The 13,435-nt window shown below is 47.0% G+C and overlaps 1 long non-coding RNA gene across 1 annotated transcript; it reads left to right on the forward strand.

Annotated features, from left to right (window-relative positions):
- The first annotated feature begins 1,595 nt into the window (after window positions 1–1,595).
- Window positions 1,596–11,556, forward strand: LOC131393152 (uncharacterized). The gene is made up of 3 exons (XR_009215878.1): window positions 1,596–3,300; window positions 8,101–8,221; window positions 10,087–11,556. It is a non-coding gene; the product is annotated as an uncharacterized LOC131393152 (long non-coding RNA).
- The last annotated feature ends 1,879 nt before the right edge of the window (window positions 11,557–13,435 follow it).

The following is a 13,435-nucleotide window of genomic DNA, read 5'->3' on the forward strand; positions in this document are numbered from 1 at the left end:
TATATGGGATGCCGCCACAGCATGGCCTGCCAAGCAGTGCATCCGTGTGTGCCCAGCGAACCCCGGGCCGCTGCAGTGGAGCACGCACACTCAACTGCTTGTGCCACTGGGCCGGCCCCTCCAGAACTCTTTGATCTTGCAAAACTAAAACTCTAAACCCACTAAACAATAACTCCCTTCCTCCACTCCCCTCAAGCCCTGGCAACCGCCCTTCTACTTTCTCTTTCCATGAATTTGACTAAGTCCCTCATATGAGTGGAATTGTACAGTATTTTCTCCTTTTTGTGCCTGACTTATTCCACTTAGCATAATGTCCTCAAGATTTATCCATGTTATGGCATATGTCAGAATTTCCTTCCTTTTTAAGGCTGAATAATATTCTATTGACTGTATATGCCATGTTTTGTGTTCCTTTTAAATAGGGATTCCCACACTTTGGTTCCTGAGCCTTAGGGGACCGTGAGCCATTTCTAGTAATTCCGAAAGCCTAACAAACTAGACCTTTATCTGAGTCATGGCCACCTTAGCCCAAGGAATCCTCAAGCTCCCTTGACAATGGGCTATAATTCTAGCCACGTCTGAGTGGACACAAGCCAGCACGTGCTGAGCAGAAGCTCTAAGTGGTTAAACTGGTGAAGTGAATTACGTTATAATCACAATTTGGGCTGAGCCTTTTAAGTCATTGGAGAAAAACCGTGTTAGGGAAAGGTCCCAAGAGTCCCTGTGACTAGTGGGATGGAAAGACTGGGATTTCTGGGCCCAAGCAGTGTCCTGAACATGTCCAGTAGAGAAGTAAATGAGGAGAGAGCCGTTCCTGGGAGAGGTCAAACATACCGTAGCTTCTGTTTTCACACCTGTCCTAGTCTAGACTCCAGTTTTTTTCCAGCTGCTAATGTCCTCATAGGGAGAATTGAAGGAGACATTCTGAAATCATGCAAATATTGGCATCAAGTTAAAATGGCTGAAAATGTCTACAAGGCTGGCTTCATTCAACAGAAAATACAGTATGTGGAGTTGCTACATGCATGGTGCCATCCTCCTGATTCCCTCAAAGCTGCCCCTCGGGGAGCTCTGGGGCTGCATCTCCCCTCCCCTCCAATGCTGCAGGGGAAGGTTCAGGCCAGCACCAAGTTTGAGTCTTTGGGTGCACGACTAGGATTTCCAAACTTACTGCGCTCGCTACCCACCTTCCAGGCTTGGAAGTGTTTCTGAGCTGGGTTCACCTGCTGGCCCTGCAATTTGCTAGTTGTATGATCATGGGTGACTCATTTCCTTTCTGTTGGTCTCGTTTTTCTTATGTGTAAATGACTGTGGATATAATTCCCACCAAATAGAATTAAATGAGAAGAAAGATCCATGAATGCTTTGTTAATTAGCTAACAGTTAATAAGTGCTTATTCTCAATAATTTAAGATGTAGGTTTCTTTTTTTTGTGTGTGTGTGAGGAAGATCAGCCCTGAGCTAACATCCATGCTAATCCTCCTATTTTTGCTGAGGAAGACTGGCTCTGAGCTAACATCTATTGCCAATCCTCCTCCTTTTTTCCCCGCAAAGCCCCAGTAGATAGGTGTATGTCACAGTTGCACATCCTTCTAGTTGCTGTATGTGGGATGCGGCCTCAGCATGGCTGGAGAAGCGGTGCTTCGGTGCGCGCCCGGGATCTGAACCCGGGCCGCCAGCAGCGGAGCGCGCACACCTAACCGCTAAGCCACGGGCCGGCTCTGGATGTAGGTTTCTTATTAACACTCTAATGAGGAATTTACTGTTTGCCTCATTTCACATAAGAGGAAACCGAAGCTTAAGCCACTCGGCTTGTTATGTGGAAGAGTTGGGATTTAACTCCAGATCTCTGACTCACCCACCACAGTCACATAGATGAGATTATCAACTATTCCAGTGAGGGCGGGGGAAGAGTGTCACAACAGTAGAGCTTTAAAAAATAACAGGATTCCCAGAAACTGCCACGCTGTTATTGGGTGTACTTCAGGCATTACGTAGATTTAGTTTGAGGTTTTCAGTTCTGCAGGATTGGTTTCTCCGTTTCAGTCCTGAACTTTGTTCATTCTCTGGAACTCTTGTGTTTATAGAGAAAGCATAGTGTTTATTCATTCAACAAACATTTCCTGATCACTGTGTGCCATGCCCTTCTATTGGGGTTTTAGAAATGACCTGGTGAGGTCTCTCATAGCTTGACAGGGCTGCGCATTTGGATGCTAGGATCCCAGTCTCATCTGGGGCTACAAGTTCTAAATAGCTATGTGATTACGGAGAAACCGGACAGGGAGCCTTCTCAAGGTCCCCTCAGCTATTGGTGAAATCAGTAGTTGGGACGACAGTTTAAGAACTACTATGCTCATGGTGTGTGGGCAGTGGTGCCAGGGATTGCAAAACTGGCACTGCCTCCAGGAAATCCACACTGTGTGGTCACTTCTCCGACGGAGGAAAACTAGGGAGCCCTGGGATCCCTAGCTGGAAGGGCTGAGAGTTCACTGCGTCCTCCCCATTGTACCACAGAGGACTGGGGCTCAGAGAGAAGGGGCTTGCCCAAGATCGTGCAGCAAGGCTGTAGCGGAGCAGAGGCCGGAATGAAGGTTCCTGCTTCCCTGCTGGGGCTCCTTCCCGGAACTGTGCCGTGCGCCCTGTTTTAAGCCTCTGCATAAGCCAGCCGACCTCTCTCTAGAGGCCAGGCTCTGGAACTAGATAAACCGGGGGGTGGGCTTCGATTAGTGGGCGGTGTTTATCAAAGGGGGAGGAGTAAAGGCTGCAAGGTTAGCTAGGAAAAATAAAGTGCATCATGTTAGTAAATCTAGGAGAAAGCCAGCAGGTTCATGAGACTGCGTGGAGGGGCAGAGTAGGGAGAAGCAGCCGGCAGAGCGGCACTGTTGGGCATTCTTGTGACCACAAATGTTAGGTGAGCCAAGAACACAGTGAACTGACCCAGTAGGGTTAAGGTCAAGGCTAAACTGTTTAAATACTGTTCCTGGTTGCTCTGGCAACTAGGTCTCTTCCCCATGCTAAAGACGTTATAATAAAATCAAACATTAACTAAATAGGAATCAAAGGTGTAGTCATACGTAGTCTAGATCACGCCATTTTGGAGAAAGGTCTCGAAGTTTGTGCCTCAGAAAGAAATGGAGACATGAGAGAAAGAACTTGAATTACACATCAAAGAGTTAAACTGGTCCTGCAAACACACTTGTCTTTCTTCCCATTGACTCTGTCCTAGGCGGTGTAGACAATATATCCTGGAGTTGCACGTCCCTGTGGTCTCACCTGTTCTACTCAAGGATATGGTTGCTGGTAAGAAAACAGAAGCTCGTTTTTCTGTCTATCTAAATTGGTTTGGGTTGTAGAATTTAAATCAGTGGTTCTCTGACTTCAGCATGCACCAGAATCGCCTAGAGGGAATCTGCTTCTGCTCCCTAGCAGATTTGGCGGCACCAGACCGGGAGTCCTGGCTCTAAAGCAGGAGTCACAGTGTGGAGCCAGGGGCGCTGGGCTTGTAGTTTACTCCAGGGCTTGTAGTTTACTCCAGGCCTGTCACCTGTACAGGGGTGTGACTTCTGTCCCCCTTGCTCTTCTTTAAAGCTTTACCCCTGATGCTAATTGTTGCGCAGTCTGCACTGTGTCCGGGGAAATTCCCCCCGCCTTCTGTGGTTTTGCATTGTGTGTATTTGTATCCTGGCGGTACGCAAGGTCAGCTAGCTGCGGAGCCCTGATTCTCCCTTCAGTTCTCGCACTCTGACTCAGAGCAGTGCCTCCTCGTACAGAGGACGTGCTGTCTGGACGAAGAAAACTCACTCTTGCCAGACTTCCTTTTGTAGTAGCTTACTGCACTGAAACCTTCCGTCAGCTCCAGGAGGCAGTAAGAAATGAAAGGTGCAAGTATGTAATGATCGTGCTGGGCAAGGATTTCCTTCCTGGGTGGGCAGTTAGATACCGGTGTGGATCCCCGCCCCCCCATTCTGATGGTATAAAAGGCAGAGAGCCATGGCTCTGTGTACCCCCCCCCGCCCCCCCCCAGCAGATGCCTCACAGCAGGAGAGCTGCTGAACCCTCCAGGCCTCTGTGCCACACAGGGAGGGCACCAGAGAGCTATGAAACATTTGTGTTAATGCTGTGTGCATCCTTTGCACTGCTCGTTGGTAGGTTTAGTAGTAAACTGAAAGTAAAGCACACTTAGGCGAGTGGTGAGTTGTCATTATCACCAATCTCTGAACCTGGTGCAGGCTGAGTGCTCGGACCTAGCTCACTGCTGTTTCTTTTCCTCCTTCCTCTTCCCCCTCCTTCTCATCTCCTTTCCTTCTTGCTCCTCTTCCTCCCGGACCCCCTCCCCTTCTGTGCTCCTGTTACTCTCTTCTATTCTATACAACTCAGATATTCCTGGGCTAGTGTGTGTACAAATAAAGTGTGCAAAGAAACACAATCCTCCAAGAAAAGTTATTAAAAAGTAGTTCTGATTTTCACTTATATTTTTCCAAGTTTTCATGGGTTGAATTGTGTCCCCTCAAATTCATATCTTGAAGTTCTAATCCCTAGAACCTCAGAACGTGCCCTTTTTGGAGACAGGGTCTTTACAGAGGTAATCAAGTTAGATTGAGGACGTTAGCATGGTCCCTAATGCGATATGACTTGTGTCCTTATAAGAAAGGGAGATCTGGACATAGACAGCCATACAGGGAGAGCGCCATGTGGACTTGAAAACATCCATCTACAAGCCAAGGAGAGAGGCCTGGAACAGATCTTTCCTTCGCAGCTTTCAGAAGGAACCAAACCTGCCAGCACCTCGACTTCTAGCCTCCAGAATTGTGAGACAATACATTTCTGTTGTTGAAGCCACCCCATTTGTGGTACTTGGTTATGGCAGCCCTAGTAAACTAATGCATAAATACATTAAAGGAGAGGCCAATCCCTAACTCTCAGCAATGCTTCTAAAAATCCCCCTTCCTGTCTTCCTAGTTCTTGCACATCTGCAGCAGCTATGGAACCTCTAAACTCCAGAAACTCTTCCCCATTACTAGCCTGAATGACTTTTGTTTTTCTAACACTTCCCCTTGGGGAGCAAGAAATCAGCAAGCTCTGATTCATTGCTCTGGTATCTTAATCTTGAGAAAAGTGGTTCCCCAAATCTGAAACACAAGCATTTGGGTCACTAGAAGTGGATATCCCCCATCGTAAATAAAAAACTGGCCTATTTCGCACAAGAGGGGGCCTCATTTCTACTTAGATTGTTTTGTCTGGAGACTTGTTCGTCTCGTGGTGAACTGAGAAAACCCCCATGTTCTGACTCAAGAAACCAAGAAGACTTGGTTGGTGGTAAATTCTTGGCAGGGAGTTTGGTAGTGACCAGAGCTCATTCAGCAGAGTGGAGGGCATTCATACCCCCACTGGTAAAGCTTGGACCAGTGAAGGCCTGGCACAGCCAGCTGGGATTTGGTGGGCTACCCAGCAGCCTGGGGGTCCAGATTCAGGTTTTCACTAATTTCTATTATCCTTACGTTCCAAGAACGAGCTCCACTTGGTCATTGTGACAAAAACAGTTAACTTAGCAGGCCGGACACTGCTATTCTTAGAAAGGTCTGTTTGCCAGGTTGGCCCTTGGCTGGTGGTCTGGGGACTTGGCATTTCAACTGTTCCCTGACGGATAAGGCTGGCTGACCGTGTGATTCATCCGCACCAGCTTGCCTTCTGCGAGTCTGGAATTTGGGTAGTTGCCAAGCAGAAGATGCCTATGCAGGGGCCGGCCCGGTGGCGCAAGCGGTTAAGTGTGCGCGCTCTGCTGCGGCGGCCCGGGGTTCGCCGGTTCGGATCCTGGGTGTGCACCGATGCACTGCTTGGCAAGCCATGCTGTGGTGGCGTCCCATATAAAGTGGAGGAAGATGAGTATGGATGTTAGCCCAGGGCCAGTCTTCCTCAGCAAAAAAAGAGGAGGATTGGCAGATGTTAGCTCAGAGCTGATCTCCTCACCAAAAAAAAAAAAAAAAAAAAGAAAAAGAAGATGCCTATGCAATCACCACCCATAGAGTCCTTGGGCCCTGAGTCTCTAAGGGGCTTCCTGGGCAAAAGCATTGCACACTCGATGGCACTCTTCACTGCTAGAGAGAGAAACGTGCTTGATGATTGTGTTTGCTAATATTTTATCTGTTTTATTTCTCAATATTCTTCAGTTTAACTCCCATTTATCAAGCTTTTACTTTGTTCAATCTGTTCTAGACGTTTTGACATATAGCAACTTCTGTAATCTTGTGAGGTACCCGTGACAACTCATTTTGCAGGGGAGAAAACTGAGGCCCACAGAGGTGGAGCGACTCTCCCAAAGTCACGGAGCCACTGACTGCATGGCAGAGCTGGGATCAGGGCTCTCTGCCTCCGTGTTACAGTGACCAGCAGTCCGAGTTTGCCCTGACTAAGGGGTTTCTGGGGACGTGGCACTTTGAGGACTAAAACCAGGATGTTTCTGGGCAGACTGGGACAGTTGGTCACCTACTTCATGTCTACATTTTTTATACTTTATTGGACTGGATGCTTCTATTTTCCTAACGCAGAGCTTGTCTGTGTTAGGAGTTGGGCATATTTAGACCCAAATTGGAAGAGCCAGACTCCTGGTGTCTCAAGGAGAACAACTTCCAAATTCCTTTCCTTGGTGCCAGCACCTCGCCTGCTTTGCTCTGTCTGCCCTTTCGTCTCATCCCCCAGCTCTGCCCACCACATTTTTCAGCATTACTGGTTTTAATTTCCTTTACCATCCCCTTTGCAAAAACTTCTTTCCTGATTTAATTACTATTTCTCTTAATTCAATTTTATTCCCTTGATTGTTGTTAAACTCCTAAAGTTGTTTCTCCAAAGAATTTAACGGCGAGGCCCTGTGCTTAAAGATTAATTGTCGTCATTTTGCCTTCAAACACAGGTACCTGCTTACTTCTCTTCAATTATCTCTGGGAGAAAGGAAAGGGACCATCCTTCTTCCCAGGGCCTCTCTGAGAACAGACACTGCTGGGGGCTGCCTTCTGAGAGAGAGAGCAAGCCAAGGCTCTTAAATTTGTCTTCCACCTTCTACTGACTCTGATCTCACGATCTGAGAGTAGCCAGAGCACCCCGGCTCCTCAGGAGGGCTCAGGCCGTGGACAGGTCGGGGGGCTCCGGGGCAGCAGCCCAGGCTTAGAGATGACAGCTCGCTGTAGGAGGGGTTTGGGACGGTGAGGAGGGGGAACAGCGGCTGGCTCTGGCCTCAGCATCCTGCCTGGCTAAGGTCTGTCAGAGGAACTAAGGCTCTGGCTCAAAGGAACAGAAACACTCTCGGCTAGAATTTCCCTTCCCTGGAATGCCCCTCCAAGGAAACCAAAGCTTCAGTGTTCTACCTTCCCACCCTCTTTCTCACCTTCTCAGTACAGCAGCCCTTTGACCTTTAAGAGACTCGCCCACCCCAAACTCTCTCCTTTCCCCAGCTCCGTCACCCCTGAATCTGCTATCTTTGCATACAAACCTTGAAAAATGGTCGCCAGAGGAGGAGGGACAGTTGCAGGTGGGGCTCCGGCCAGCTTCCTGTAGGATCCCGTTGCTGCACCCCCTTCCCCTCTGTGGGAGAAGCTCCCTTGAGAGGTGGGAAGCACAGGCTCGGGTCAGGGGCCCAGCCTGGCACTTAGGAGCCCTGTGATCTCGTTGCTCAGCCGCCCTGAGCCTCCGTTCCCTCGTCTGCAGATGTTCGGATATAGTACCAGGTAAAAGGGGTGTAGGCTGACTTTTATTTTATGTCAGAGTTAAATGAAAGGATTGGAGTGAAGTAGTCAGCACAATGCCTGGCACCTAATAAGCCTTAGATAACAAGTAGTGTTATTCACACTGAGTAGCATTTGGTCCTATATGTCATAGAATCCTCAACTTTTAGGGCTGAAAAGAAAGTTGAAGACCGTTAGGTCACCCTACCCGCATCCTCCAATTTGCATATGAAATCCTCTCCGCTCTCTGGCCCTGCTTGGATACCTCCTGTGATGGGAGCTCACTGCTCTCGGGGAATCCTGGCCTTCTTTGGGCCCCTCTGTAGATGTCAAGTAGGAGCTCTATTTACAGGTCTGATGTATTTAAACTGCTTTCCCGTTGCAGGAACAGGAAGCCTTTCCCTATTCAACCACAGTAATGTAGGCTGCCAGAGAACAGGAGCAAATGGTCGTTTGGAGGATAATTCAGCAAATAACTCAATGACGTACTCACAGGTTACATACAGGTGAGGGTTCTAGACTCTAGACTCTCCCTTTACCCAGTTCCTGGAGTCTAGTCCAGCTGAAGACAATGTCCTGAGAATGAGGAAGAGCCCAGCGAATCCAGGCACGTTTTATAGATACGGCCTCAAGGATCCCAAAGGCACCTTTGAAATCACCTTTTTCCCGGGTTCACGAGGACTCATAAACAATGCCGTCCATCCCTGGCTATTCATGCCCATTAAATGCTGGAATAAAGTGCTTAGAGCTCCCGAGGGGCTCCATCCCCTGACTCCGGGGCTGCTTGCCTGCATTTATGATGAGAAGGCCCTGGGGTGTTCAATAAACTACCCAATTTGTCTAATGTAATCCTCCCACGACCCTGCTGATGTTACCAGCTTCATGTCACACATTCTTGTGCTATTGGGACAGTACCAGAATGTATTTTAAATCCCCGCTGTATCTATTTAAGTTTTATTTAAAGGAAATGATTTTCACAGTTTAAAGCAGATTTTGTAATGTAAATGTACCTGTGTATGTAGATGTGAGGAGCTAGAATTGTGCTGTCATAGGTATGAAGACAGCAAGGGAATGATTTAGGAATAAGCAGCTGTACATTCACAGACCATCTAATTGTCAGTCCATACTGTTCTCTTAAGAATTGTGATTTTCAAAATAGTGGATTCCCATTGTTATGTAGCATATATTTATATAAAACAATTTGTTCTCATATAGCACTTAATAGATTTAATCTTACTTTAATGATATGTAGGCTCCTAGGAGTTTAGAGCAAGATTGGGCCTTAGAACTTAATCTGGCCAATCCCTCCTTTTACAGATGAAAAAATTGAGACCCAGAGAGGTTAAAGGGTTTGCACAAGATCATGCCTGGATAAGTGCACGGCTGGGATTCAAGCCTAGATTGAAAAATTCGAAGGTGGTGCCCTTTCTACCATAATGAGAATCCCTTAATATGCCTCTATGTACCTGGCTTTTGTAAACACCCGCCATGGGAGGCAACATGGACACACAACACGTTTATGATAAGGGAGTCTGCCGTAGCGCTTGTCCTCACTGGCCACTAGGATTCACACGGCCCACCTGGTTGCTTAGGCGACCATTCTCTTGTCTCCCTCGCCGCTCTCCCTGCATCCCAGGGTAGCTCTGCTATAATAGGAGACAGACAAACCTTGAATTGGAACAGCTGGCTTTCAAGCAGCTGTCACTCCACCTCCCTGGCCCTCAGTTTCCTTGGTTGTAAAGTGGGGTTACTTCCTCCTGTAACCCTCAGGCTACCCGCAGTATATCTATCTTATGGATGCAAGTGGCATTGGTTCACAACTCCCTGCACGAGTAGTGAGATGAGCTTCTCTGGCATCAAAGGGACATGTTATTGTTTCCTCGTCCTCTAGCTCTGAGATTCTGTTTATTTTGGATTAACTTGGTGGACTGATCAGTTTTGCTCTCTCACACGTGCTGTCCCTGCCTCACACCACAAAGATGAGGAACCACAACTCCCTTTCCTTGATTCCCCTCATGTGCACTTGAGGCATCTACATATGTGTAGCAGACTGTATAGAAGACTTCAGGAAACAGGTTTCCATCACCGTATTGCTTGTTTCCCTCTTTTTTTACAGCACCCTTCTGCAGGATTCATCTCAGAAATTCTGTCTTTCTCTTCAAAACACAGAATACCTTAGCTCATTAATTCTGTATCATTTAGGATCTATGTTTTGCTGCAACAGAGATCTATAAAACAATACCTTAAATAGGGTTAAATTTTTCCCCATGTAAAAGAAGTCTGGAGGTCGGCATTCCAAGGCTGGTATGGTAGTGCTATAATCTCATCAATATCCTGACCTCCTCTTGTCTTTCTGTTTTGCTATCCTTAGCACAAGCCTACTATCTTCCATCAAGATCACCTCAGGATTGCAAAATGGCTGCTGCAGCACCAGTCATTGCATCTATATTTCAGGCAGAGGAAGAGGGAAGGCCAACAAGGGGTCTGCCAACGGAGTCAGTCCCCTTTTCAGGGAGCATTTCCAGAAGTCCTATACTACAGTTTATTCCTTCATTCCATTGGCCAGAAGTTAGTCACATGGCCACTCTTATCTGGAAGGGAGGCTGGGAAATCTAATTGTTCAGCTGGGCACATTGCCACCTCCAACAAAATCAGGACTGTGTATAAGTAAGAAGAGAAGAATGAATTTTGTGTAGGCAACCAGCAGTGTCTGCCACAACCTCCAAATCAGGTCTGACCTGTCTTTGCATAGCCAATGACTGATTATTCTATTCAATCTAAGAAGCTGTCACACTGCTGATGGGCGGGAGTGGAAGTAAAAGAAAGGGCTGAACCTTTCATCTGCTGTCTTTACTAAGTCTCTGCGAGTGGCCAGGGCAGCCTAGAGATTTATTTTCCCCTGATGGGAAATTTACCACCCTCCTTAGAAGGCAGAAACAGTTACAGTTGCCTTTTATTTTCCTACTGCTGCACCCAAGGATTGTTGTGAGAATCAAAAGACAGATATGAGAAAGCATGTTGTAAACTACAAAATGCTGTTCAGTGACAGCAATGATCGTTTGTCATCATTATGAGTGTTGTCATGTCTCCTAAAGCTGCCTGCTCAGTTGAAGGAAAGAGTTTTCTGAGAGACGTTGACAGTGGGAGCCAAAGAGAAGAGAGAGAGGAGGGGGAAGGGGACCAGAGAGACAGAGAGAAGAGGGGAGAAGGATGAGTGGAGAGAGGACAGAGGGAAGAGAGAAGAGGGGAGGCCCTTTCCACCTCAAAGGCAGAACAGAAATATCTCGACCCACCTGAACCCCGTGACTGACGCAGAGACACACGCAGCTCTGGGAGACGGCATCACAGCTCTCTACTCAGGTTCCTCTGACTATTGAAACACGCCTCCCTCGTTCAAAGCAATGCGTGTATACTGAAGACTTTATGAAAAGCACAAGGAAGGTTTTTTGATGTATAATTGACTTACAATAAACTGTGCATATGTAAAGAGTATAACGTGATACATTATGACATAAGTATACGCTCGGGAAGTCATCGCTACAGCCAACACGATGAACACGTCCGTTACCCCGTGCTGCCTCCCTCCTGCTCCTCCCTGTCCCCTCCCCACCAAGGAGCCCCGATCTGCTTTCTGCCACTCGGGATTAGTGTGCATTTTCTTGAATTTTATACAAATGGAACGCAAAATTCCATGTGTAACGTATGTACTCCTTTGTGCCTGGCTTCTTTCACTCAGCGTAACTAAAAAAACCCCCAAATTACAGAGAAGTGTACTTAATGATAAAATGTAGACCGGCCAGGATTGAGAGCAGCTAATATTGAGTCGTATTTGCTTCAGCTTTCCTCCCATTTTTTTCTTTTTTTTAGTAATGTGATTTACACACAAAGACAAGTTCAAAAAAATGTGTAGATTTTCATGAATAATGATAAAGGAAGCCCCTGTGTCACCAGCACCAGGTCAAGAAACGGAGCCCTGCAAACACCCAGTAACCTCCTTTGTCCCCTCTCTGACAACGCCCCCTCACTTCCCAATCCTGCTTGTAACTGTGTCCTCACTTCTGGGAGAGTCACTTTCTTGCTTTTCTTTTTGGTTTTATGACCTATATATCCGTCCCAGGATGGTAGAGTTGAGTCACCTGTTGGAGAATTTTATATGAAGGAACTCATACTGTACATCTTTTTCTGGGACCTGCATTTTTACCATCATGTTTGTGAGATTAGCCGTGCTGTGCCGTGTGGATATGGTTTGCTCATCTTGATAGCTGTAGAGTATTCCGTTGTGTGAATATACCGCACGGCCACGCTGGAGAAAAGCCTTTTAAATGTGATCAGTACAGTTTGGCCTTTGGTTGGCACTCAAGCCTCGTAGCCATCAGACAGTCGTCACAGGATAGAAACAAGCAAAACATGCTCCACCCCTGCGGCCAGTCCCCGGACCCCACCCTGTGTCCACAGGAAGTCAACTCCATAAATATTCACATATGCAAATCATAAATATTTACTGCAACATCTTCTGCTCTGACGTAGTATTCTTTTTGAAGAAGCAAGCACAAAGTAGCTTTTTAAAAAAAATCGTGACGTCTATGTCATTGTATTAGTTAGCTCCGCCTAATAACAAAGAACCACAGACTGGATGGCTTAAACCACAGAAATGTACTTTCTCGAAGTTCTGGAGGCTGGAGATCAAGGTGTCGGCAGGTTGGTTTCTTCTGAGGCCTCTCTCCTTGGCTTGCAGAGGGCCCTTCTCTCCGTGTCCTCATGCGGTTGTCCCTCTGTCATCTCACTGTCTTCCCTCTGTGCTTCTTTGTGTCCTAATCTCTTCTTATAAATACCCCAGTCGGGCTGGATTAGGGACCACCCTGGTGACCACGCTTTACCTTAATCACCTCTTTAAAGGCCCCATTTTCAAATGCAGTCACGTTCTGAGGTCCTGGGGGTTAGGACGTCAGCATATGAATTTTGGGAAGACACAGTTCAGTCCGTAACAGTCGTGTTGATCTTAACACAGCTGGTTATATTCTCGGGGGGAAAAAGGAAAAGGAGGTCGAGGTTAGACAATGTCTTTCAAAAGGCTGCTCTTCCGCTTCCCCTCTCCTCCTCAGCCTTCAGTGCGGAACTCGCTGGCGCACGGCTCCTAAAGCTCTCGTTCACATCCTCTGCAAAAGCGGCTCTCTCTGTAAATCATACAGGAAGCATAAGAAATCGAAACCTAGTTTCATGTTTCTTCATGTATAAGAAATATTATATTAAGAGTCATTGGAGTCAATGCTTGCAGTCTGAGACTCTTTTTTTTAAGGGTTCAGTGAATTATTCAAGTTTAAAAAAATAATGATTCTGACCTTGGCCTGTCTGGAGCAGATGGACCACGTCACCTCCCCCCCCCGCCCTTTTTTAAGAAGCTCGTTAATTCTGTGATACGGCCAGTGTCTGCTGGGGGGTGGTTTACAAGCACATTCTCACGTGCTGAATAATTAGATCCTAATCACCACCCAGTGAAGTAGAAGAATAATTCTTTTTTTTTTTTTGCTGAGGAAAATTTGCCCTGAGCTAACATCTGTGCCAATCTTCCTCTATTTTGTATGTGGGTCACTGCCACGGCATGGCTGCCAACCAGTGGTGTAGTTCCGTTCCCGGGATCTAGGCCCGCAAACCTGGGCAGCTGAAATGGAACATGCTGAACTTAACCACTAGGCCACAGGGCCAGCCCAGTAGAGGAATAA

The sequence above is a fragment of the Diceros bicornis genome, chromosome 28, assembly GCF_020826845.1.
Source record: "Diceros bicornis minor isolate mBicDic1 chromosome 28, mDicBic1.mat.cur, whole genome shotgun sequence".
Lineage (NCBI taxonomy): Eukaryota > Metazoa > Chordata > Mammalia > Perissodactyla > Rhinocerotidae > Diceros > Diceros bicornis.